The following is a 26,013-nucleotide window of genomic DNA, read 5'->3' as shown; positions in this document are numbered from 1 at the left end:
AGCACATATTTGCTTTATCATCATCCGATAATGGTCATATGGAATTACGCCTACCTCTGACCCATTTGTTTCAAACGTGGCTTCATAAATTCCTTTCCATTCGCGGCCTCTTCGGTTACTATTCAACCTATAGTCATGGTTGGGAGAGTTAATGTCCCTATAGGTTCTTAAAATCCTCTTTCAACCTCTACAATGGTTGCACCTCCTCCATTGAGTGGAAAATATGTACCACCCCTATCCCATTGCATGGGGGGAAACCACCTCCTCCGTATGCACCTCTTGTTTTTTGTGGAACCTACGTGAGTGGATCTCAAACTCACATTATGGGAGCAAGTCAAACTGTACGTAATATTCCTTCTCAATCTAGTCAAATTCCTTATCAACAACCTCTCTCAGCTCAAATACCTTACCAACATCCATACCCTCCTTATGGTTCACATCAACCTCAAAATCCACCTTTTAATCCATAAGTAGGATCCCAAATGCATTCTAGTCCTAACCTATCATTTGGGTCATCTGGTCATTTTCAGTCTGCTTCTATAACTTATCCTTTAGAAGTTGGTAATCCTTTTCAGTAAGGACCATTACAGCAACAACGAACCTATCAAGTCCCATAAGGAACCCATTAGCAACAAGGACCTTTTGTACAACAAGGACCTTACATGCCACAAGGGTCTTATCAACAACCTTTGCAGCAACAAGGGAAACCTTTGGAGTGACAAGCCCAACCATTGCAGCAACGATGTCAACTGTTGTATCAGTAGGGTCAACCATTGTAGTAGCAAGGCCAACCATTGCAATAGTAATGTCAACTATTGTATCAACAAGGTTAACCATTGCAGCAGCAAGGTCAACCATTATATCAACAAGATAAATAGTTGCATCAAAAACCCTATGTTTAGCCCCCCATGGTTCTCAATGACCTATGGCAACCTTTTCTTGGTTAGAACCTACCTTTGTGGGGGAAAACTCAACCTTTGTATGGTCAAAATTCCTCCTAGTGGGGGTGGTATCAAAATCCCTATGGTCAAAATATGCCACTATGGGGGAAAAATCAATACCAACAAGGTTGGAATCCTCAATCTAGACCTTATCAAAGGCCTTTCATGCCTTTTAATCCTCAATTTTCATTCTTAGCAATTTTGGAGTTACCGAATGTGTCGAGGCTCACAAACAACCAAATACTTCATTCATTGTATTAACCTTTGGTTCCTACCAAAATTCATGGTGATTGTCCAAAATTCAAAGGAAAATCTCGAGAAGACCCCCAAACTCATGTCATGACCTACCATTTATGGTGTTCATCTAACTCTTTGGTTGATGATTTCATTCAATTGCATCTTTTTTAGTGAACCTTAACGGGTTCTTCTACTAAATGGTATATTGAGTTACCTCGAGGTGACTTTCAAGTTTTCAACGCTTTGGCTATGGTTTTTCTTACTCACTTCCAGCTACGAGTTCAGTATGAAATTGGTACCCATCTCCTAACATCTTTGAAACATAATAATGTTACCCACATCTCTGATTGCATCCATGAATGGAGACATTGGTGTCATCTTATCAAGTTTTATATTCCTAATGAAATTTTAACTGAATGGTTTACCAAAACATTCATTAATAAAAATGCCTAAGACATAGTTATGGGTGGTTGTGTGACTGAAGTTCAAGTCATTGCCTGTGCCCATTATCTGGATTTGGTATATTCTCAATCTGGCACGTTGTATGATCTCTTTTATGATGCTCCACGATCTTCAACTGATTCGACATATTCTAAACCTACAGAAACCCTACCCGTTGATGGTATTATTGTGTCAGTAGCTCAAACGTCTAGCAATTCTTCTTCTACTTCTACTCTGGCTACTGCAACTTCTCCTCCTTTGAATACTCCCAAATATATTGGTAAAACTTTCGATGTGAATGATTTCCAATCTACCACATCAGACAAAGCCTCAAAAGGAAGGAAGAAGGGTAAAGGTAAGGTTAAATCTGATACCCCAAAACAGGTTCCTTCTAAACCATATGTTGATGATGCATCCAAACGTAAGATGAAATACCCTTGTATTATATGTGATGAATATCATTATACAAAGTATTTTCCCCACCGCGTTGTGTTTATTTTTTGGGTGTGGAGCCTAATTATCTTCTGTATTCAAAGGTTTTAGCCGGATGTATACCCCAGGAATACTGTACACCCCTCCATGTGGGGGGGTGCGGAGGGGACTTTCCCCCCCGGCTGGGGGGTCCGAGGGCCAGCGGTCCCCTGATAGGGATTCGGGGCCAGCACCTCTGAAGCTAAAAATAGATGTAAAATTGCCTTGTAAAATTATAGTAATTTCTAGTCAATCTTGGTCGTTCATTAGGTGGATGATCTGACAGTAGAAGTTATGTTTAATTTAGGGTTTTTTTTTCCCTAGAAGGCAACCCCTCACTATATATGAGGGAATTGTATGGCCTCTATGGATATCTATATTCTGAGTGAGGAAAATGGAGGAGATTGAGATCGAAGAGGGATTTACAGAGGATCTATTGTAGGTTGTATCTCTTCAGTTTGTTGGATAATATAATAAAAGAAGGACTGGCTATTTCTCCGTGGATGTAGCCCAAACTAGGTGAACCACATATATCTGTGTCTCACTTGCTTAATGTGTTTTCTATGTTTATATTTCTGCAATATTTTATGTGTTCCATTGCTCTGTAATATATAATTTTCTAACAACTGGTACTAGATCCAAAGGTATATTTGGCTAATAAACTTGCAGGAGAGAAGGGTTCCTGGTTTGAGTGGGAGCAATGGTGGAAAATGGTAGGTTTAGGGTTGAAAAATTTAACGGCCAAAACTGCCAGTTGTGGAAGAAGCAGATGGAAGATTATCTGTATCAGAGAGATCTGTACCTACCATTGAGCGGAAAGACAAAGAAGCCGACGAGTATGACAGACACAGAATGGAATATTCTCGACAGAAAGGCACTTAGAACAGTACGACTATGCCTAGCAGTGCCGGTAGCGTTCAATATTTCAAAGGAAATGACAACAAAGGGTTTAATGTTGACATTAGCCAAACTATATGAAAAACCCTCAGCCTCGAACAAGGTATTTCTTATGAAGCTTTTATTTAATATGAAGATATCAGAGGGTGGATCTGTTGTAGACCATTTAAATGATTTAATACAGTTACAAGTCAGTTAGGTTCTGTAGGGGTAAATTTTGATGATGAAGTTAGGGCTCTGTTATTTCTGTGCTCATTGCCAGAAAGTTGGAATGGCTTAGTTATGACCATTAGTAACTCTGTCTCTGGATATAGTATTTTAAAGTTTGATGATGTTGTTAGTGCAATCCTTAGCGAGGAAATGCGACAGAAAAGCTTCGGTGAGACATTAGGCAATGCTTTGACTACAAAGACTAGGGGAAGAAAAATGGAAAGAGGAAAGAGCCTAGGATATCGCAGTAAGTCAAGAAAAGGTAGATCCAAGTCTAGATTGGGGATAGTGTGCTGGAAATGTGGGAAGAAAGGACACCTGAAAAAATATTGCAAGTCTTGGAAGGGAAAAGAAGGAGACACACAACAAGAAACTAATCATGAAGCAAATATAACAGGTGATGTGTTGCAAGATGCTTTGATTCTTTCATTAGAAAATATTATTGATGCCTGGGTGGTAGATTCAGGGGCCTCATTCCATGCCACACCTGATAAGAAACATTTTCATGATTATTTTCAAGGAGATTTTTGACAGGTTCGATTAGGTGATGATAAACACTGTAAAATCGTTGGAATGGGTACAGTTTTCATAAAACAACAGAATGGAAATCAATGGCTATTGAAGGAGGTAAGGCATGTTCCATATCTGAAGAAAAATCTGATTTCAACAGGACATTTGGGAGGTGAAAGTTGCGTAAGTACTTTCACAGATAAAACTTGGAAGGTCACTAAAGGATCCTTGGTAATAGCGAAAGGAGGAAAGGTTGGTACGTTGTATTTATGAAATGGTATTTCTAATTCTGTTAATGCTTTAACCTCTACAGGAGAAGATATGGCATTGTGGCATCATAGGCTTAGGCACATGAGTGAGAAGGGGATGCAAATTCTTCACTCAAGAAATTTGTTGCCAGGTTTGAAGCATGTTGATTTAAAATTCTGTGAAAATTGTGTTTATGGAAGACAGAAGAGAGTCAGATTCCTTAGAGTTGGGAATGAAAAGAAGAGCGAAAATTTAGAGCTTGTGTGTAAAGATGTATGGGGACCTACTCAGGTATCATCTCTTGGTGGCTCTCATTATTATGTTACTTTTATTGATGACGCAACCAGAAAAACCTGGATTTATTGTATTCGAAATAAATCTGATGTATTTGATATTTTCAAGAAATGGAAAGCTTTGGTTGAAAATGAGAGAGGAAAAAGGTTGAAGTGTCTCAGATTAGACAATGGAGGTGAATATTGCAGCAAAGAGTTTGATAGATATTGTTTTGAGAATGGAATTCGCAGAGAGAAGATAGTTCCAAGAACACCACAAGAAAATGGTGTGTCAGAAAGGATGAACAGGACAATCATGGAGTGTGCAAGGTGCATGAGATTGCATGCAGGATTGCCTTTACAATTTTGGGTAGATGTTGTAGATACTATTGTTTATCTAATAAACAGAGGGCCTTCAAGTTCCTTGGATGGTGGTATTCCAGAGGAGGCATGGATAGGTAAAAAGGTAAACTACTCTTTTTTAAAGACTTTTGGTTGTGAAGCCTTTGTCCACATTAATAAAGAAAATAGAACAAAGCTTGAGGCAAAATAAAAGAAATGTACCTTTATTGGATATGGTGTTAATGATTTTGGTTATCTCTTTTATGATTATGAAAAACACAAAATCATTAGGAGCAGATATGTCATATTCAATGAAAGGGTTTTGTATAAGGATCAACTGCAGGAAAAGAAACAGGAAAAAGAAAATAGAGAAGACACAGTGCTTGACGGGATCATAGAAAAAGTGATGGTGCCTAAAAATCATAATGATCAACAGCCAAAACAACAACCACAATAGCAACAAACACCTTAAACACCTAAAAGTGGTGTTATAAGATCTACCAGGATGAGTAGACCCCCTGAATGATACTCTCCTTCATTATATTATGTATTGTTGACTGATTCTGGTGAACCAAAATGTTATGAAGAGGCAGTGCAAGTAGAAACCAGAAAGAACTGGGAGAAAGCCATGAAAGAAGAGATGGACTCCTTAGCACATAACTAGACTTGGGACTTAGTCAGGTTGCCTACAGGTAAAACAGCATCGCAGAATAAATGGATTTACAAGTTGAAGGAAGAAGATGGAGGTAGAAGAAGGTATAAAGCTGGACTTGTTGTGAAAGGGTTTGCACAGAAAAAGGGTATATATTTTGATGAAATATTTTCTCCTGTTGTTAAAATGACTTCAATCAGAACTATTTTAAGTCTAGTAGTAGCTGAAGATTTGCATCTTGAGCAGTTAGATGTAAAGACAACTTTTCTCCATGGGGATTTGGAGGAAGAGATATATATGCAACAGCCACAAGGATATGAGGTAAAATGGAAGGAGAAACTAGTGTGCAGGTTGAAGAAGAGCTTGTATGGCTTAAAACAGGCTCCAAGGCATTGGTATCTAAATTTTGACAGGTTTATGTCTGAACAAGGTTATACTAGAGGTCACTCTAATCATTGTGTTTATGTCAAAAGACAAAATGATGGCAGCTATATTATATTGTTATTATATGTAGATGACATTCTTGTTGCAGGTTCTAACATGCAGGAAATAAATGTTCTCAAAAAGAAATTGGAAAACTCATTTGCAATGAAGGATTTGGGTGTTGCAAAACCAATCCTTGATATGAGAATAACTAGAGACATGAAGAATCGCAAATTAACATTGTCTCAAAGTGAGTACATAGAAAAGGTGTTGAAAATATTTAGTATGTAGAATGAAAAACTAGTTAGTATACCTTTGGCTATCCATTTCAAATTAAGTAAGGAGGTGTGTCGCAAGACTCAGGAATAAATGGCTCATATGTCTAAAGTTCCATATGCATCAGCAGCTGGAAGCTTAATCTATGCAATGGTCTGCACAAGGCCTGATATTGCACATGTAGTGGGAGTTGTAAGCAGGTACATGAAAAATACAGGAAAATAACATTGGATGGCGGTGAAGTGGATTCTCAGGTATTTCGGAGGTACCACAAATCAAGCATTATGCTTTGGTGGTTCAAACATTTCTCTATAGGGATATGTTGATGCAGATATGGCAGGTGACAGAGATAACAGGAGGAGCACTATAGGATATGTATTTACTATAGGTGGAACAACTATTAGTTGGGTTTAAAAAATCAAAATTTTTGTTGCACTTTCAACAACAGAAGCAGAGTATGTTGCTGCTACAGAGGCTAGTAAAGAAATGATTTGGTTACAAAGGTTTCTGGATGAATTGGGTAAAAAGCTATAGTTGGACAGGTTATAAAGTGACAGCCATAGTGCCATACACCTTGCAAAGAACTCTGCATTTCATTCCAAGACTAAACATATATAGCTCAAGTACCATTTCATACAGCCAGCATTGGAAGATGGAGAGTTGAAGCTGGAAAAGATACACACTAGACAGAATCCTGCAGATATGTTAACAAAAGTTGTAACCAGGGAGAAACTGAGAATCTGCTCAGTTTCAATTGGTCTTCAAGTATGATGAAGAAGATGAGAAACAACCAGGTCCAAAGTGGAGTCATTTTCTAGCAAATGAAGCAGCGGTGGAGTTGCTATAATTAGTCTCCAAGTGGGAGATTGTTGGGTGTAGAGTCCAATTATCTTCTGTATTAAAAGGTTTCATCCGGATGTATACCCCAGGAAGACTGTACATCCATCCATGTGGGGGGGTGCAAGGGGGACTTATCGCCCCTGTGGGGGTCCTGGGGCCAATAATCCCCTGGCAGGGGTTCAGGGGTAGCGCCCCCTAAGCTAAACATAGATGTAAAATTGCCTTGTAAAAGTATAGTAATTTCTAGTCAATCTCGGTCGTTCATTAGGCAGATGATTTGACGGTAGAAGTTATGTTTAATTTAAGGTTTTTTTGCCCTAGAAAGCAACCCCTCACTATATATGAGGGAATTTTATTGTGTCTATGGATATCTGTATTCTGATTGAGGAAAAGAGAGGAGATTGAGAGCGAAGAGGGAGTTACATCGGATCTATTGTAGGTTGTATCTCTTCAGTTTGCTGGATAATATAATAAAATAAGGACTGGCTGTTTCTCCATGGACGTAGCCCAAACTGGGTGAACCACGTATATCTGTGTCTCTCTTGTTTTATGCATTTTCTGTGTTTATATTTCTGCAATATTTTATGTTCCATTGCTCTATAATATATAATTTTCTAACATTATTCGCTTATTCAAAGGCACCCAAGGGACACCGACTGTGTTGAAAGAACCTTTTTGTCATAGCAAACTTTATTTGTAGATCAACCTCAATTGTCTACATCTTCAGGTTCTCAAGTATGAGTGGAGTGAAACCTGTCACTGTTGCCACTTGATTAAAATATTATCATACTTCTCCCAAACTGGTTGTGGAAAATGATGCTACTGATACATCTTCTACTTCCACTCTACCTAGTTTTGGTCCTCTTCATATTGAGTGACCTATTAATGATTCCATTATATGTCCACCTCCCAAAGGTGTTCTTCTTAAGTCATCATATAATCTGAATGCTTGAGCTATTCAACATTATAATATTGTGGAAGCTTTAGCTCAAACACCTTCGGCAATGTTAGCTTTGGAAGTCCTCCAGACTTGTCCATTACAAAGGAAATTATTACTATCCGCTATATGAGGAATTGATCCTATTGATTTGAATCTGATTACTTTTGACCTTGAGAAATATGTTCCTTGTCTCCTGCATAAACTTACTTTCTTGATACAAGTTATTATCAAGGGGAATATTATTCATAGCATTATTATTGATGAGGGTTTTTCTACTTGCATCATGTCTCTTTCATGTTGGAAAGTTATTGGCTCTCTACCTCTCAACCAGTCCCTCAATACCTTGGAAGCATTTGATGGTAGAGGTTCATGTCCATATGGTATTCTCAATGAATTTTTGATATCATTGTAAGTGTTACACAATAATTTGTCACTGTCTTCACTCCAGTCTTCCTACTATGTCATGTGTCCAAGTCATTCATGCTCATGTTAGACAAATGCTCTCTAATGTTGCCAAATGACCCACTTTTCCTAATTTATCTGCCTCATCGCATCTGTTGGCTAAATAAACGTGCTGAAGGGTGCTCCAAAACAGCCCAGAAGCGCTGCCATCGCAGAAGTACACCTGATTCCCGCAATGGTCTGATTTTATGTGCCAGTGCGACTGTCGCTTGTAAAGTTCTGCGATGACCTGACTAGCTACGTTATACAATAGTGATGTCAGCGCGGAAGACCAGTTATGTGCCCACAATGATCCAAATTTGGCGAATTTGTTCCAATAGTCGGCCTTTCGGATGACTCCATACCTGATTGTTGGCCTAGTTTATGTCGCCCTCCTTTCTCTGGCGTGGTTGTTCCGTCATTTGTGCTACCTTCCTTGGAGATAAGCTCACTCTTCCACCTTTCATGGAGACTCCTTCTCCTATTTAAACTCTCACCATTGCTATGTGCTGCTAGTTTGGAGTTCTTAGTCTTTAGAATGGTTGCTGATAGTGTTGTTAGAGTTTGTGAGTTTGCTAGATAGCTGGTGTGACTGTGACAAGTGTGGGATTGTTGATAGCTTGAGGAAGGTTATGAAGTGCCCTTATTCTTCTGTAAAACTTTTGAGTGAGAGAAACTTGTGTTGGGAGATCCATCTTCAAAGAGTGAGTGCTTGAGGAACATGCTGGCTGGACCCTTCTAAGAAGGCTTGTGACATCAAGACTTTGGTTGTAAGCTTACTCTTATTTCATAATTAATGTAATCAATGATGTTTTCCTATGTCTTGTATGTAATGTACTTGATACCTCCTGACTTCTTGACTTTGTGAGTAAATAGATCATTGTTGTTCTGGTTATGTGCTTTGTTGTATTTCCTTTGCATTGTTTTAGGTTGATTACCCATTAGGAGAAGGAAGCGGAAGCTAGAGCAGTGCAACGAAACTCCATCGACAACCAGTTGAGGTATGCCTCCAACTATGAATGTTTAAGGAAAGCTATTGTTGATCTGTCCTTGTTTTTGACTAGACACACTCTAGGGCTAGAGGGGTTGCCTCTGTCCGTAGAGGGAACACTTTCCTGCATCACAAATTGGTGACTCCACTAGGGAGATTTGGCCTTTTTCCTTTTCTTGTTTGCTCTTGTTTTGATTTTTTATTTGGTATATTTTGAAGTTTGGGGATTAATTATCAATCTTTTGAGTTTCCTGGGTTGATCTGGGAAATACCTCTATTTGATTTAAGGGTTGACTCATTTTGGTTTGGGATTTTTTGTTCATTTGTCATTGTTTTTGAACATCATCACAGAAAAAATCCTAACAATCGTGATGTCATCACCACGTTGTATCTTTTTACCCATGATGATCTTGGGTTGCTAGCTTAATTCGCGCGACGACTTTTGAAATCGCATCATCACGGAAAATAGGTGTTTTTCCGCGATCATCTTGGGTTGTCTGTGTAAAATTTGCGATGACATCTCTAGTTGTCTATCCATCATTTGCGATTGTATCTAAACTTGCGATGACATCTCTAGTTGTCAATGTACAACTTGCGATGATTCTTAAAAAGTTTTTTTTATAACTTTACCTCCTAAATTCATCAATCTTGCTTATCCCATGTTGTTTCTTGTCTCTCATTAAATTGTTTTAATTGCTTTTTGTTAGGGTATTGTCTCTTTGATTTCATTTGAGTGAGTCTTGTGTTTTTTGGACCATGTGACCTAGCCCTTTAGAAGTTTCATCGAGAAACTATTTACTTGGGTTACTTGTGTTGTAGGGAAAAGTATCCGACTCGGATGACCCTATCCCACTCTAAGGGTGACAGTTCCTTAGCAACAACTGTAAAACAAACTACTTAAGGTTTTCTTCTTTATGAAAGCAAAAGAGAATGGAGAGAGCACTAACCGTTGCCTTGCGCTTAATGTCGAATCCAAACTCTTCTCTTTGGCTGCTTGCTCCTAGCTCTTTTTTCTTCTGCTCGCCCAGCTACAATGAGATCCTGCACAATAACAAAGAAGGAAACTACAAGAGGCATGCAATCATAACTGGTTCATGGATTAGTGTAAACCAAACATGCAATCATCACAATATATAATTGAAACAAGAGCACATAGAAGAACCTCAATAGCTTTTATTAATGAAGAAATAAAGGTTCTGAGAGTATTACAACCATTGCAGGCTCCAACCCAGCAACACCTCCCAGCAGAAAGAATTGCTCTTCTTCACCTCTCTCAAACAATCACCCAATAACTCAATAATGAAACCAACAGCATATCATTACTTTGCACAAAATTCCAGCCTCCTGAGCTCATAGGAGAGAGCTCAATATATAGATGAATTGAGAAAGGATGAGTCAGCTTGCAACTGATGTGTAGCTGCCTTGTGTCCTCTCTCTCTTCAGTTAATCTTTAGTTGATCTTCATTTCTTGAGTCCACTTGGTGAACCTTGCTTCCACTTGGAGAAACAAAGCCTCTGACTCATCACAAGGCGAAATACCTGATCCAAGTGTCATTTTTGGAAGATTCCAAAGCAATGACTCACTGTGCCACTTGTCCTTTCTCGCTTAGCGCAGGTGGCCTTTGTCCCACTTGCTTTGCAACGCAGGTACACCATGGAGCAACTGAGTTTCAGCGCAGAACCCTAGTGGAGCACCTGCTTTGATTTCAGGATTGCTTGTTTTTGAGTGTTTTCAGGTGGAGAACTGATCTGAGAGCTGTTGGTTTGCTGACCTTGTTCCTCTAGGGGTAGGAACATCATGTTTAGGGAACTTTGGATCCCTTGGATTATTGACAATTCATGTTTGTTGCTGTAAGGCACAAAATTGTCTATAACAGATGCCCCTTAAAGTATGAGGTTGTTTATCGGGTGAAATGCTTTATTGAGAGGATCCGAAGTTCATTCAATCTGCTGAGAAGTGTCCTGTAATAAGATACAATACAATACATTATTTTTCATACATTTTTCATGATCTAGCTGAGGCGGGCATTCCCATGCTCAGCTTTATAAATACATTTTGGTACATAGAACAGACGATCGTCTGATTGTAGACTGATAATTCTCTGCCGACATTATCATCCTTTGAGAAGGATGATCATCTGTTGTAATGATGTACATATCAAATGTCTTTATGTCCTGAATATATATCGCAGCCCGGATGGATGAAACTAGATCCGGGGTCTTCAATCTCTTCCGATCTTCACTCGATGTACAAGTCGATCCATGTGAGAATTTCTTGAAGTCGAACATGGAAAGACATCGCTTGATTACCGGTCAATGATGTAAACCGTTAACAAGCACGAGAGGAATCACCAATAAGGATGATGACCCTCAAGGTACGGCAGTACAATCTACATGGTGGGAATAAAGGACTTGGCGTCGACCACCATGCAAAATCTTCTGGTCGAAGGTCATTGATGTATACCTGTCGCCGGAAGTGAGAAACTTGCCATTGAGGCATGCAAGCTTCAAAGTACTAAAGGGGTTGTTCCTAGATCAACTCCTTGGATAATGAGCTGATGTCGACAAGGAGTGATCCGTCAAAGGAGGGCCTTAATGAATCCCACATCAGTGACACGGAACGGAGCTAGTGATTGTGATGAGGTGAAAACAAACTGTGATGTATGATTCAGGGTGGCGGTCATGAAGTGGATGAAGGATAATGTATGGCAGTGGGTGGAACACGGTTGACTCTTTACAGAACCACATCTCTTGAACATATAACGACACTGATGTGATGGATTGGTAGCATTACCCCAATTGCGGATGGTGTGGCGAGGACCATGGTTATGCGACCGGTGAATGAAACAACCCAACCCGATGTGATACGGAGGACAAAGTGTCATGTTCAAGAGCGACTTGCTACCATTAATGCTGTGAGGTTCTCCCAATTTTTCCCCAGTCATTGCTGACCAGTACCTCTTTATTTTTGTCAAGCTTGAGGAGGATAACATATGCTTGTTCTATAACCTGCCCTTCGGGCAAGCCCATCGCTATGTTTTAACGAGCCTAGCGATAGGGAAACTCATTCTCGTCTAAAGACAAGTTTGTCGCTATTTAATCATTTTAACGAGTCTAACGACAAAGAAAACTCGGTTCTTTTCACTTTTAGAGAGTCTGAAAACGTACGAAAAGTTAACTCCAAAATTCCTTTTTCGTCTTCTAATCCCTTAAGTCCGAAAAAGTATAAAACAATACAGAAGGGATGAATTTTCGATTGCTTTAACGAGCCGAACAAAACAAGCGCTGGATCTTTTTGTGCAATAATCCCTCAGGTCCAAAAAGATTAAAATCTAGAGGAGGGATAGCTTTCTGGTCGCTTTAACAAGCTGGAAGGCCAAAACTCGGCAAACTTTTCATATTTCACGAGTCAGTGAAAAGAGCTCAAAGAAGACTCGTCTTTTGAGGAACGAGTGATGAACAGGGATAGCAGCAGATTCCAGGTACAGGTTGGAATTCTCCAATCACGGCAGTGTCACAAGGATGGCTAAATGAAATCACTCTTCGCAGCTGTTCCTCAAAATGGGTAAACAAACATATGGAGGTGAACGATTGGCCAAATGAACGAATGGAGGTGATGGCATATAAACATGACCAAGGGCTTTTAATATGGCTTTCAAAGGTTACATTTCTCGAGGTTGTTTACCGGTTCATTTTTTCTGGATGAGCTTGAACTGCTAGGGAAAGATTGCTCACAATTTATGTTTATTTTTTAACGAGCATGAACTTTGCTAAAACTGCTCGATTTATACCAGTCTTAATATAAGGAATGCTTTAGGTGAGGTAATCTTATTTAAGGAGCGATACCTCACTAATTACTCCAATTTGGCAGGTTTTACCTTTTGCCCTTCATCCTTTCTTTATGCAAGCTGGAAACGGCTAATCCTACGAGTTTAATGGGTTAGAACTACAGGTTTAAAGGGAGGACCTAAAAATTTAAAAAAATAAATAGTCGTCCCGTGCTTGCACTCCAAAAGGTTTGCATGCCCCCAGGTATAAAGTATAATTTCTAGAGTCTGCCCTCTTACTTATTATCCGAAAAATGGTTTTGTTTGCTGCCGCGAACTAAACTCTTTTTTCGGCGATGTCTATCATTAGGTTGCTAAGGATGGTGACTACTTGTTGCAGCAATTTCATCTCTTTCTTTGGAGACTGCCCCTACTTATCCTTCAAAACATATTGTTTTAATGGGTGAGGCTTGACATTCAAAGATGGTGGCTACTTGCTGCCACAAATGGATCTCCTCCTTAGGAGAGCCTACTTTTTTAGACAAAGGGAGACGATCCTTTCGCTGTCATAACTTTGACAAAAGAATTTTATCCTAGAACAACCCTCTCTTCCTCTGCCAGACGGGGTACGGACTAGTCCATCCTTCTGCGGAAATTAACTTTATACCTAAGGTTTTCTCTGCCCGAGGCAGGCCAGGGTGCATGCCCCCTGGGTCCCCATTCTTTTCTTCTCGAATTACTCGCATTCATCGGGAAGTAGAACCAGGGGCGGTGGCATTCCTTGAGTGAATAAACCGTTAAGGGATGGTATTTGACTATTTGCAATGCGTGATCCTGGAAATGAAAGTTGGTCTACGAGCTTGACCATTCTTCCTTCGTGCGGAAAACACATGACTCTAAAGAGCGAGGACACTATTGCCTCCATGCAATATATATAGTCTCGTCCAAGGAGTAAGTTATATGCCAAGGGTCCCTGGACGACCATGATGTTCATGCAAACTGTCTTCCCTTTCAATGTAACCGGAACATTGGGGAGAATCCCTAACGGGTGACTGATTCCTTTATCAAAACCTGATAGATTTCTCATCTCAGGTAAAAGCGCCGGGCAACCCAGTGCTTTCCAAGCAACAGAGGAAAGGATACTCACAGATGCCCCTTCATCAATGATAGTTCCAGCCATCACCATTCTGTAGATTTGGACTATGATTCTGAATGGGATACTGGCTGGTAACCGGGGTCTGCCTAGTTGATTCCAATCAAAGGATACAACTAGGTTGCTTGGTGGTGGGACCGAATATACGGCCAGATACGACCCTGACGATGTTCCTTCCTGCGATAAAGGAATGGGCGCATTGCCCTGATGCTCATCAGAGTCTGTGTTGATGAAAAGAATATGGACGGTGTCATCCTTATCCTCTTCAGTGAGGGTGTCATTTGAAGAGGGGTCTTCAATGACGGAGTCATTGGATGATGAAACCTCTGAAGGAAGAACCGGGTCAACTGCCGTTTCGACCTTTAGACTTTTGTCTGGTCTGGATTCAGCAGGTTCATTCTCAATGACCGACACTTCAGCTGACCACTTGAGCGGGTCAGCTGGATTTTCAACTATCGAGGGATTAGGCGCGAGTTTTTGGTATCCAGGAGGAAGTCGTAACGGTGAAACCGGGCGATCTTCCAAAACTCTCTTTGCCTCATCTAAGAAGGGACATTTGTGGATGGCGTGATCGCCTTCACACAATATACAGGGTGATCTTGGTCTCCCTCTTCGTCCTTCACTCTTGCTAGTTGACGGACTGCAATCAACATGACTACCAGAGGTTGATGCTACCGGATTGTGCAACCTTGGGGACCAGTCCCTTAGTATCCGGGGAATACAAGGACAATCACGATGGAAGTGGGCCCCTTTGCAAATGACACATGGCGATTTAGGCCCGGTCGGTGTAGTGTGTGGGTTTTTGTCAGCTGTCTTTTGCTTGCCCCCAGTCGCCTTCGCCATAGGCTCCTTCTGCTTCTTTTCTCTCTTCTTCCTTTCCTTCTTCTCCCTGGGAGGCTGACTTTTGCCGGCTCTACCTTGTGAAGATGAAGGATCAGAGGAAGAATTATAAGAAGTGGAAGGCTGGTGGGTAGCTCTAGACTGTTCTGACTGTTGATTCGACTGCTCAGGATTAGTGGCGATCTGGACTACATTAGTTGAAAAGAGCCATACAGGTAGGCCAATTGTCGATCCTGGAAGTGACAATGTTGCCATATGAGGCGCACCAACATCTCCCCAAGAGGAGAAGGGATTTGGACTTCTGCCAAGGTTACTTCCTTGGTTGGTGGGCTCCATACTTTTCAACTGAAAGATCAACGTGGGAATAACAGGTGATTATGTTCCGCTTAAAATAAATTTTATTAACGACGCATTTAGACACAAACTTGCTTTTTCATGTTTTAAGAGTCGAGAAAAAGCTAAAGATGACTCTAGTCGCCTTCGATGTTTTAACGAGCCCGAAGTGACAAATGCTTGGATGGACTTTTTCAGTTATAGAGTTTGAAAAAGGCCAAAAAAAACTGCTCTGGAGTTCTAGGCAGAGGGTGTGCCAAAACTTTTCGCGAAACCACAGAATACGTTTTACGGTACGGGTGGTCGATCTTCGTGAATGCTGTGTTCACTGCATCGCGATCAGTAGGGAAGTCGACACAGCTTCCTATGGATAAAGGATAATTGCCTATAGGGGTCTCCCAATATATACGCGACGGTACGTGGGAGCACAAGTCCGTATTAGTGCCACTGACTCTCAGGAGGAATCACCCACCTTCGTAGAGATCGACAGTCACTATGTTTAACGACGCCGGAACACGTCTCTACCTAGACCTCTATGTGTTTGCGTTATGTTACAAAGCGTTGTTATGTAAATTGGATTTATTTTAATGTTGATCTTGCTTATCAGTTTGCCTTTAAGGATCACCACGAGATGTATATAACAAATTCCTGAATGCAGTCTAAGATGAGAAGCAAACTTTTCAATATTTCAACTTTGAAAACCTTAACTACTGAGGGAAAAGAAAGGCAAATCTTTTCACACAGATCATAGAGCACACACTAAAATGCAAATTCTTCCTAAATCGTTAAGCACACAGTCAAATGCAAAATGCACAATGCATGTATTTTCTTTTCCCTTTCTTAATGTGGATGGATTACAAAAAGAAAGTGGTTATATAACTTTGATTTCGATTTAGAGCGAAAACAAACAAGTTTGTCCAAAATCAAAAGACACCTTAAGATTTACTTGTTTAATCACTGGAAATGCATGAAATCAAACCATACTAACGAAAGTAAAATGACTAATCAGCTATGGACAGCAAACAAGCTAACTCTTTAGACCAGCAAAATGCCTAACACAGGTTCAGATCTAAGAGGCCAAAAGGAAGACTAGTTTACTCTTCATTATGGGAAATTGTAAATGAGTAAGAAATACAAAGAACAAGTACAATTTCGTTATATAAAAGAGGCAGAATGATGGCAAGTAATATTGGTTTCAAAACAGGGCACAAGACTGACACCTAGCAGCAAAACTAAGTGAAAACAGGCAAGAGAAAGGAGGAAACCCCAAATGCACTAGGCAAATTTGGGCCAACGCAGGCTCTGCACAGCCAAACTGGCTCTCAGCGCAGGTAGCCCCTTCGGTACCTGCGTTGCAAAGCAGGTAGCCTGTGTACTACCTGCTTTGGAAAACGAGAATTGCGTTTTCACAGTTTCCGGGTCATAATTTTCTCAAAAATGCACGGTTTTTGCTCAAATCAGAAGCAATCAGTCAAGCACACTTAAAGGGATGATTAAGAAGGTGCAAAGCTATCACTAAGAGCTTACAAGGATCCTTGTAGATCAGCTCTTCAAATCATGAACTTGCTCAGAAAATGAGCAAGAGTAGCTGCCCTCTACTTCGCTTTTGATATAGTCAAAAGCTTTTCGATTTGGTACTCTTTTGTTCAGGAAATGAATAGCAAAATACTACAAACACAATCAAACGGATACGATCCCCAGCGGAGTCGCCAGTTTTTTGTAGGGAAAAGTATCCGACTCGGATGACCCTATCCCACTCTAAGGGTGACAGTTCCTTAGCAACAACTGTAAAACAAACTACTTAAGGTTTTCTTCTTTATGAAAGCAAAAGAGAATGGAGAGAGCACTAACCGTTGCCTTGCGCTTAATGTCGAATCCAAACTCTTCTCTTTGGCCGCTTGCTCCTAGCTCTTTGTTCTTCTTCTCGCCCAGCTACAATGAGATCCTGCACAATAACAAAGAAGGAAACTACAAGAGGCATGCAATCATAACTGGTTCATGGATTAGTGTAAACCAAACATGCAATCATCACAATATATAATTGAAACAAGAGCACATAGAAGAACCTCAATAGCTTTTATTAATGAAGAAATAAAGGTTCTGAGAGTATTACAACCATTGCAGGCTCCAACCCAGCAACACCTCCCAGCAGAAAGAATTGCTCTTTTTCACCTCTCTCAAACAATCACCCAATAACTCAATAATGAAACCAACAGCATATCATTACTTTGCACAAAATTCCAGCCTCCTGAGCTCATAGGAGAGAGCTCAATATATAGATGAATTGAGAAAGGATGAGTCAGCTTGCAACTGATGTGTAGCTGCCTTGTGTCCTCTCTCTCTTCAGTTAATCTTTAGTTGATCTTCAGTTCTTGAGTCCACTTGGTGAACCTTGTTTCCACTTGGAGAAACAAAGCCTCTGACTCATCACAAGGCGAAATACCTGATCCAAGTGTCATTTTTGGAAGATTCCAAAGCAATGACTCACTGTACCACTTGTCCTTTCTCGCTCAGCGCAGGTGGCCTTTGACCTACTTGCTTTGCAACGCAGGTACACCATGGAGCAACTGAGTTTCAGCGCAGAACCCTAGTGGAGCACCTGCTTTGATTTCAGGATTGCTTGTTTTTTAGTGTTTTCAGGTGGAGAACTGATCTGAGAGCTGTTGGTTTGCTGACCTTGTTCCTCTAGGGGTAGGAACATCATGTTTAGGGAACTTTGGATCCCTTGGATTATTGACAATTCATGCTTGTTGCTGTAAGGCACAAAATTGTCTATAACAACTTGTCTATTCAAGGTTCATCCACAACCCTCTTATTGATTTGCTTCAGGCTTTTTCACTGCTTGTTTTCATACTGGTTGATTTTTAGTGTCGATTATTGAACCGATTTTTTATGTTGATTCAATTTCTTCACTACCAAGCATAGATCACAATTGTTTGGATCGATCAGTTCACAATTGCTTGTTTACAAAAAGAAATCAAAAGTTTGCATTCATTTAGCATACAAAAGTGAAAGTACATTTGCATTACGAATTTTCATGTTTGAGAAATTGGAAAGCAAATTTTAAATCTTTCATTAGTAGTATCGATGCATCGTGAGATTAGTGTATTGGTGCATTGTGTTTCTTAGTGTTTACATTCACTTTTCCCGGTTTGGGAATGAACTCTCTACCTTTCCATAAGTAGGTGTTCTTCGAAATGAAAGATGCTTTGCTCATTCTAGCTGCATCCTAGGTTTTTGATATACATACGGTAAGGCTTGGAAACTGAAACATAATTCAAGATCAACCTTAAAATGAACTGAATAAATCTAACAATGCAATGGAATATAACGCACACATTTAGAGGTCTAGGTTAGAGATGTGCTTCAGCATTGTTAAACCTAGTCACTTTTGTTTCCTCTCAAGGCTGGGTGATTCCTCCTTCTGTGACTCAATAGTGGTCTAGCATGGAATTGTGCTCCCATGTACCATTGAGTATATGCTGGGAGACCCCACTAGGTAATCATTCTTTATCCATAGGAAGTCGTGTCTACCGACTTACAAGCCGTAACGTACCGAGCACAGCATTCGGGAAGATTGACTGCTGTACAGAAAGTCCTTGGTTTTCATATGACTGCCAAGGTGTATATGCAGTTTTACGGATTTGTCTGGTAAACCTTTTGCCTAGTTATCCAGAATAGTCACTTTCATTCCTTTTCAAACTCCCTAAAAGAAAAGGTCCATTTGAGCACTTGTCCTTTCAGGCTCATTAAACCTCGAAAGAGATAGAATCACATTTTCATCCTTTTCTCGACTCTTGAAACATGAAAAGGTCAAGCTTCGTTCCTGTGTCATAAAATGTACTGCCCACGAAATATTCTTGGTAATAGTTTGAGTTCTTGGTTGTGAGCAGAGTGTTTTTTCAGGCTTGTTCCTGATGGAAACATTCCCCAAGTTTACCAGCCAAGGCTTTCCCCTAGATGGAAATCCTAGTCTGTTTCCTTCTTTTGGAAATGTCGGTGCTCCGTATATGGCAACATTGTCTTTGCCTAGGTTAACCATCAGTTTGCCCGTATGGTTGTTTTCAACCTCGGTGGTCCCAAGCATCATGACTCTTGTTCCACCATCTCCTTCGTCTGAAACATGACATGTTGATTCCAAGGTTGGGCCTATGCCTTCTTCCCCTGTTTCTTCCTCCTCCTCTCCTCCTTCGCCTGGTGACAGTTTCACATCTGGTAACCAGGAGGCTAAGAATAAGAAGAAGTCCAATAAACATGAGGCAACCTATGCAACTATTGCTCCACGTACATCTTAGGTCGGGCCACCCTCTGCTCCTCTGTGGAAGGTTAAGTTTCCTTGTAAATTGTGCAAGGGTGACCATCTTCTTCATGATTGTCCTGGTATTCCTAGGATCTTATACGTATGGTCTCACGATTTGGCTCGTCGCTCATCATCCTTTGAAGCTCATGACGATGCCACCCTATCAACTGGCAATGGTAAGAAGAAAGGAAGATTTGATTCCCCTGTAGGCTATGTGAAGGCAACCATCCCCTTCACCTTTGTTCGCTCATGGATAAAGCTTCTGCCGTTTTGGAAAGTCTTATAGCTTCTTCCCCCCAACTTCTCATTGGTTATCAGAGGCTCTCTTTAGACCCTCTCCCCGTTGACAAAGAGATTGACTTCAATCCTTCTCTTGTCCATCCTCCTCCTTCCGAGCCTAGCTGCGCTAAGCCTATTCCAAACCAACCATTGGTTGGAGAGAGTGTCGACTTGGGATCACCCCCTGTTGATCACTCTGTTTCGGAAGAGTGTCATGCTCATGTTCTTCTCGTCTCCTCAGATTCTCCTGAGTCTGAGAACGACCCTCCCATCCCTGTTGATTACGAGAGTCCTTCTTCGATTCCTATAGAGCATGGGGGCAATCATACGATTTCCCCACCAAGTAGTTTGGTCGTTACCTTCAACTCGAGTCACTTGACTATTTTCCGCTTTCTATCCTATGTGCCCTTCAAGATTACAGTACATGCCTATGATAAGGTAGTACCTGGCACTATCCTAGATGAGGGTGCATCTATCAGTCTTATTCTGTCCACTAGCTGGAAAGCTTTGGGTTCCCCACAGCTTGTGCCGGTCACACAGAATCTGTTGGCATTCGACGGAGAACCTTGTCAACTTGTAGGGATCCTCCTGAAGCTTCCTGTTACTTTGGGGGGCAAAACCGTCTATATAGACATTATGGTTGTCCAAGGTGCTTTAGATTTCAGTCTTCTCCTTGGCCGTGACTATGTTTATGCCATGGGGGCCCTTGTCTCTTCACTTTTCCATGTGGTTTTTTTTCCACACGATGGAAGAATGGTGACCATAGATCAACTATCGTTCTTCAATCCCCTGGTGCCTCCTGTGTAGCTATCATCCCCTCTTGGTTCTTGCTCGAAAGCAGTGCCTTCTTTGCCACAGGTCAATTATGTGGCTTCCTATTCCGTCTTTGCATCTGTTGTTGATCATGCAGATGGTCTCGTACATCATGCACTAGGGGCATTGGAACCTGATTTGTCATTGGTGCATCATGACATGTATTCCTCCCAGAGTGCATCTCTTCCATCCCGCAAAGACCTCTTGGGAGCCATGTTCTCGTATGGCCCATGAACAAGGTGTCCGAGGACAGTTCCTATCTTGTGTCAGCCTCGTTAAAAAATGAAACAGGGAGTCTCGAGCACAGTTCCTTCTCTTGTTTCAAGCTCGTTACCAAATGAAACAAGGGTTATGAGGATAGTTCTTTTACTGTTTCAACCTCATTAAAAAATCAAACAACTCCTCCTTTTCCAAATTGAGTCTTTGATTAAGATCTCCTAAAATCCAAGTCGAGTCTTTCCAAGATCTTGAATGTGAACCTTCATTCCATCCACTTCGTTGAATGCAATGAAGCTTGGGGGCATGTACCTCGATTTGCGTTATTATGATGGGGGCATGCGAACTTATAACAAGCATAGTTTTTTGTTTCAAGCTTGTGTAAACATGAAACTGAATCCAAGCAGAGTTCTCCATGGTTCAAGCTTGTGTAAAAATGAACCCACACCCGATTTACATCTCGTGATTGCCATTTATCCGCTAAATTTTGCTATATGAACCTTGGTTGTTTCATTCCATCGCCACCATCTCTTTGGATGATTATATGCTTTCACTTGATTGTTTATCCTTTCCGGAGGAACTGCAGCGATCAGTGGTTTTATTAGCCAGCTCTTGACCATTAGATGTTTTAAGTAGTGCCACAATTGTTGAAACCAGTTGCTACCCTTTATACCACTCATTCCTCTAGGATGAGTCTCCTTTAAGATCTTTTCTAACTCATAAAAGCTGAAAAGTTTACCGAGTATTTTTCCCTTTTTGACTCGTTAAAGAGAATAAAAATGGAGGTCTACTTTCAGCTCTTTTCCGACCGTTTAAAGACAAAAAGATTGCAGAGTTTTCCCTTTTAACTCGTTAAATGGAATAAGAGGTGGTTTCCTTTAAGCTCTTTTTCGACTGTTTAAACACAAAAAGGTTGTCGGGCCTTTGTCGTTTCAAGCTCATTATCGGTTACGAAACGATGTGCTTCCGACTGCTTTTCTACTTTTTTGGGTCGAAGTCACTAGTTACGAAAAGTATTTCTCGATTGTAATGGTCGGGCTTGAGAGACACAAATTTACGAAAAAGGACCCCCCTGGAGTTTTCTTTTCCATGTCTTTTTCAAAATCTCTAAACATGAAAAAGACTCTGAGTTTCACCTATGTTAGACTTGTTAAACCCTAACGACATTGGACTCATCACCATGACGAGACTCGAGATTCTCCTTCCTAGGGTTCGTTAAAACATTACTAGGTTGGACTCAACAACAGGTTTATCATTGATTGTCTATGGCAGCTAGTCACTCTTGAACATCGACACTTTTTCTTCTTGTCAGGATGGGACATCCATACATCGTCATTTGGCCTTCTGCGGGTTTGGGTCATCATTCCAGCCTCATTCCACCTCATTCATGCTGTCTCCTTCGAGCCTTTGATCCCTTGGTGCCTGAATGCTGCCACCCCCCTCCAGAGTCATGTAGCCGACATGTCCAAGAGTATAATCCTTCTGCAGTTTACACCCTCGCCTTCTCCTCTGATACTCTATTTCGCCATCTACCACTTGTTCCTTATCTTGTGTCATTTATGGGGGAAACATTATGGCCCTCCTGCGATGGGTCGTCTCCTGTCGACATCAGCTCATTATCCAGGAGATTGATCTAGAGATCCCCTTTGGTAGCTTAGAGCTTGCATTCCTCAATGAAAAGTTCAGCTCCTTCTTCACACTTTGTGGATTGTGCTAGATATTGCCTTGAGAGCCATTGGAATTATTGGTGGTTTCTCTCGCGCTTGTTAATGGTTTTCATCATTGACTGGTAATCAAGCGATGTTTTATCATGCTCAACTTCAGCACATCTATTTGCATGTTATGATTTGTACTATGATCGGATGGGTTCAAGACCCCGAACTTAGATTACATATGTTCGGGCTACGTGGATTGGTTTATGATTACATGACTCACTAATGGATGGCTATGACCATACCTGAGTCTTCATGGATGGCTGCGACCATACCTTTATCATCATCATGGTCTCATTAGCTGGATGGCTGCGTCCATACCATAGACCTATTTCATATGTCTTTTGGATGGTTGTGCCCATGCCTAGACTACATGTACTTCATTGTCAGAGATATCAGTTGTACTTGCGTGTAGGTTCTTCCAGATGGTGTTCTAGCTCAACCAGTTTCGTAAAGCATTTCACCCCTCCCTCTCTCTCGAGCTGCATACGTTAGGGGGCATCTGTTACACAATAATTTGTCACTGTCTTCACTCCAGTCTTCCTACAGTGTCATGTTTCCAAGTCATTCATGCTCATGTTAGACAAATTCTCTCCGAAGTTGCCAAATGACCACTTTTCCTAAGTTAGTTGCCTCATCGCGTCTGTTGGCTAAATAAGTGTGCTGAAGGATGCTCCAAAATAGCCCAGAAGCATTGCCAACATGGAAGTACACCTGATTCCCGCGATGGTCCGATTTTATGTTCCAACACGACTGTCGCTTGTAAAGTTCTGCGATGACCTGACTAGATTCATTATTCAATAACGATGTCAACGTGAAAGACCAGTTATGTGCCCACGATGATCCAGATTGGGAAAATTTGTTCCAACAGTCAGCCTTCCAGATGACTCCAGACCTGGTTGTTGGCCTAGTTTATGTCACCCTCCTTTCTCTGGCGTGGTTGTTCCGTCATTTGTGCTACCTTCCTTGGAGATAAGCTCACTCTTCCACCTTTCATGGAGACTCCTCCTATTTAAACTCTCACCATTGCTATGTGCTGCTAGTTTGGAGTTCTTAGTCTTTGGAATGGTTGCTGATAGTGCTATTAGTGTTTGTGATTTTGCTAGATAGCTGGTGTGAGTGTGACAAGTGTGGGATTGTTGATAGCTTGAGGAAGGTTGTGAAGTGCCCTTATTCTTTTGTAAAACTTGTGAGTGTGTTATAGACATTTTTGGGCACTGCAACCCCAAGCATAAAATGTCCATAAATCAAGGGCTCCTAAGTCCTTAAAAGTGTTGTTCTAACCCCTAAAGGAGCAAGGTCAACTGATTACAGCTGCTTAGAATTGGTCAAAACAGGATCATTTTAGCTGCTCCATAGGCTAAGTGCGTTGAATCTCACCTAAACACACTATGTGGGTGCATTGCATTTCAAAAATACCTTCTATGGGGTGCGATGGGCGAGAAATGACAAATGGAAGTGTCATTCTGCGAGGTGGAGAGGTAATGGAAGCTTCCAGAAACTTCTCCTGTAACACTTGCCTCTCTGAATTCGACCAAGGATGAGTAAGAGATCATCAATCTCCAAGTGGAAGCAAGAACTATCAGAGGGAAGACACTAATCAAATCACAAGTTGACTCATCTCCCTTACAGATATCTATATATGGATCCCTCATCCCACAGATCCAGAGGCTGGAATTTTGCATATTGTAAGGAATTGTTGTTGGTTTCTTGAGATAAACATCAGATTGTTGGGTGATCTAAGCTTTGTATGAGGTGAAGAGGGGTTTCCTTGCTGAGAGGATGATGCTAGGTCAGAACAACTGGTTGTAACTCCCCTTGGCTCTTTCTTGTTTATCAATAAAAGCTATTCAAGTTTTCCTCCATACTCTTGTGTCATTTATATTTGTTGCTCTGATCCTAGATGGTTTATGATTATAGATCCATGTTCTTGTATAGTGCTATGCTACTGTGATCTTACAGGTACTCTGTGAAGCTGGGCGTGCAAAGGAACAAGTAGCGAAAGACTATCAAGGAAGAGAGGAATCGAACCAGGAGATTAGTGCAAGATAGAGGTTGGTCTTCTTTGTTCTTCTCTATCTATACTTCATAAAGGAAAAACGAAAGTAGTTTTAATTTGTTTTTTTCTAAGGCAGCTATCACACCTTAGTGGGATAAGCAGTTATAAGTAGACACTTTTCATTGTAACAAAATGGTGACTCCGCTGGGGACGAATTAGTTTGTTTGTTTATCTTCCTTGTTGTCTATTTCATAAACTTACAGACGGAGTCTGAAGTCGTGCCAGGTAGCTTTCGAACTGCATTTGCTATGCAATTCAAAGTAGATAAATGTCGCTTTAGTCAATCTCTAGGATTTGTTTATGATTTAAACAATTGATTCACAAACTCTCTGATTGCCCCTTGTGGTAGCTCTTAGATTCTCCTTAGATCTACCCCTGATTGTTGCATTACTGATTACCATTTGTTCGGCCAGAACCCATGAACTGAACTGCAAGTGTGACTTGGAACCCAAGAAAAGTATCATTTCTCACCCAGCGCAGGTACTGTTCTGAGAATCTGAAATTCAGCGCACTTCCCGAGTGTAGTAGGTGCGTTGCATTTCAAATTCCCTGTGTTACAGGTGCACTGATCAGACTAGGCATTGTTCAGTTTTGGTTTCCGTGATTCATTCTTTTCAGTTCTATTCATGAATTTTGCTACCTGTGATCAGTATATCTCTAATTGAAACCCATTTTCCTTGCTTTTATTCCGCCTCCTTTGTACAAAAGAACTGTAAATGTTTTTGTGTCTTTGTTGAGTCATTTTCAGTTCTCCTTTTTGCAAAACTAACGTAATCGTACTATCACCCCTTGATTTGAAAGCAACGCAAGTGTCGTTTTCAGGCATAGGAAAGAGTTTGATTGCTATAGATAGTCGATTATCCTTTACTATTGTTTTTGGTCTGAATTTGTAATTTTTCTAGTGTTGAAAACAAGTATTCATTTCCAAATCGTAGAATGTTGTGATTGTCTCCATTTTTTATTTCGAAAAGAAACTTGTTGATAATTGTCACTTGAAAAGAAATTCAAATTTGTGCATCAACTTTCTTTTTACCATTCATATGCTAAGAAAGTCGAAAACAAATACATGCATGTGCATTTTCATTTAGACAGTCTGATTGGTTTGATTTAGGAAAGTGAGTTTAGAGTGTGCTTTTTGCTCTTTGTGAAAGAATTCTATCTTTCTTTCCTTAGTAGTGGGGATTTTCATTGCACAAAGAAGACAAAAGATTGTTTATCATATTAGATTGCATTTTAGGAATTATGCTACATTTCACGGTGAACCTGAAAGGTAAACTTCATAAACAAGATCAACTATGAAATAAATTCAATGAATCTAACAACTCTTTGGAAACTAACGCACAACATTTAGAAGTCAAGGCTAGAGACGTATTTCGACGTCGTAAAGCCTGGTAACTGTTGTTCTCAC

At 40.7% G+C, this 26,013-nt stretch overlaps 1 pseudogene; it reads left to right on the top strand.

Moving 5' to 3' along the window:
* The first annotated feature begins 1,640 nt into the window (after positions 1 to 1,640).
* The window catches only part of LOC149168474 (calcium-transporting ATPase, endoplasmic reticulum-type pseudogene), a 50,088-nt pseudogene continuing 25,715 nt past the window's right edge, over positions 1,641 to 26,013 (top strand).

Source organism: Pinus tabuliformis, chromosome 4_2 (assembly GCF_031772625.1).
Source record: "Pinus tabuliformis cultivar Carrire ecotype Pingquan chromosome 4_2, CPIR1, whole genome shotgun sequence".
NCBI lineage: Eukaryota > Viridiplantae > Streptophyta > Pinopsida > Pinales > Pinaceae > Pinus > Pinus tabuliformis.
The sequence above is the reverse complement of the archived record's forward strand: the minus strand, read 5'-3'. Positions and strand labels throughout refer to the sequence as shown.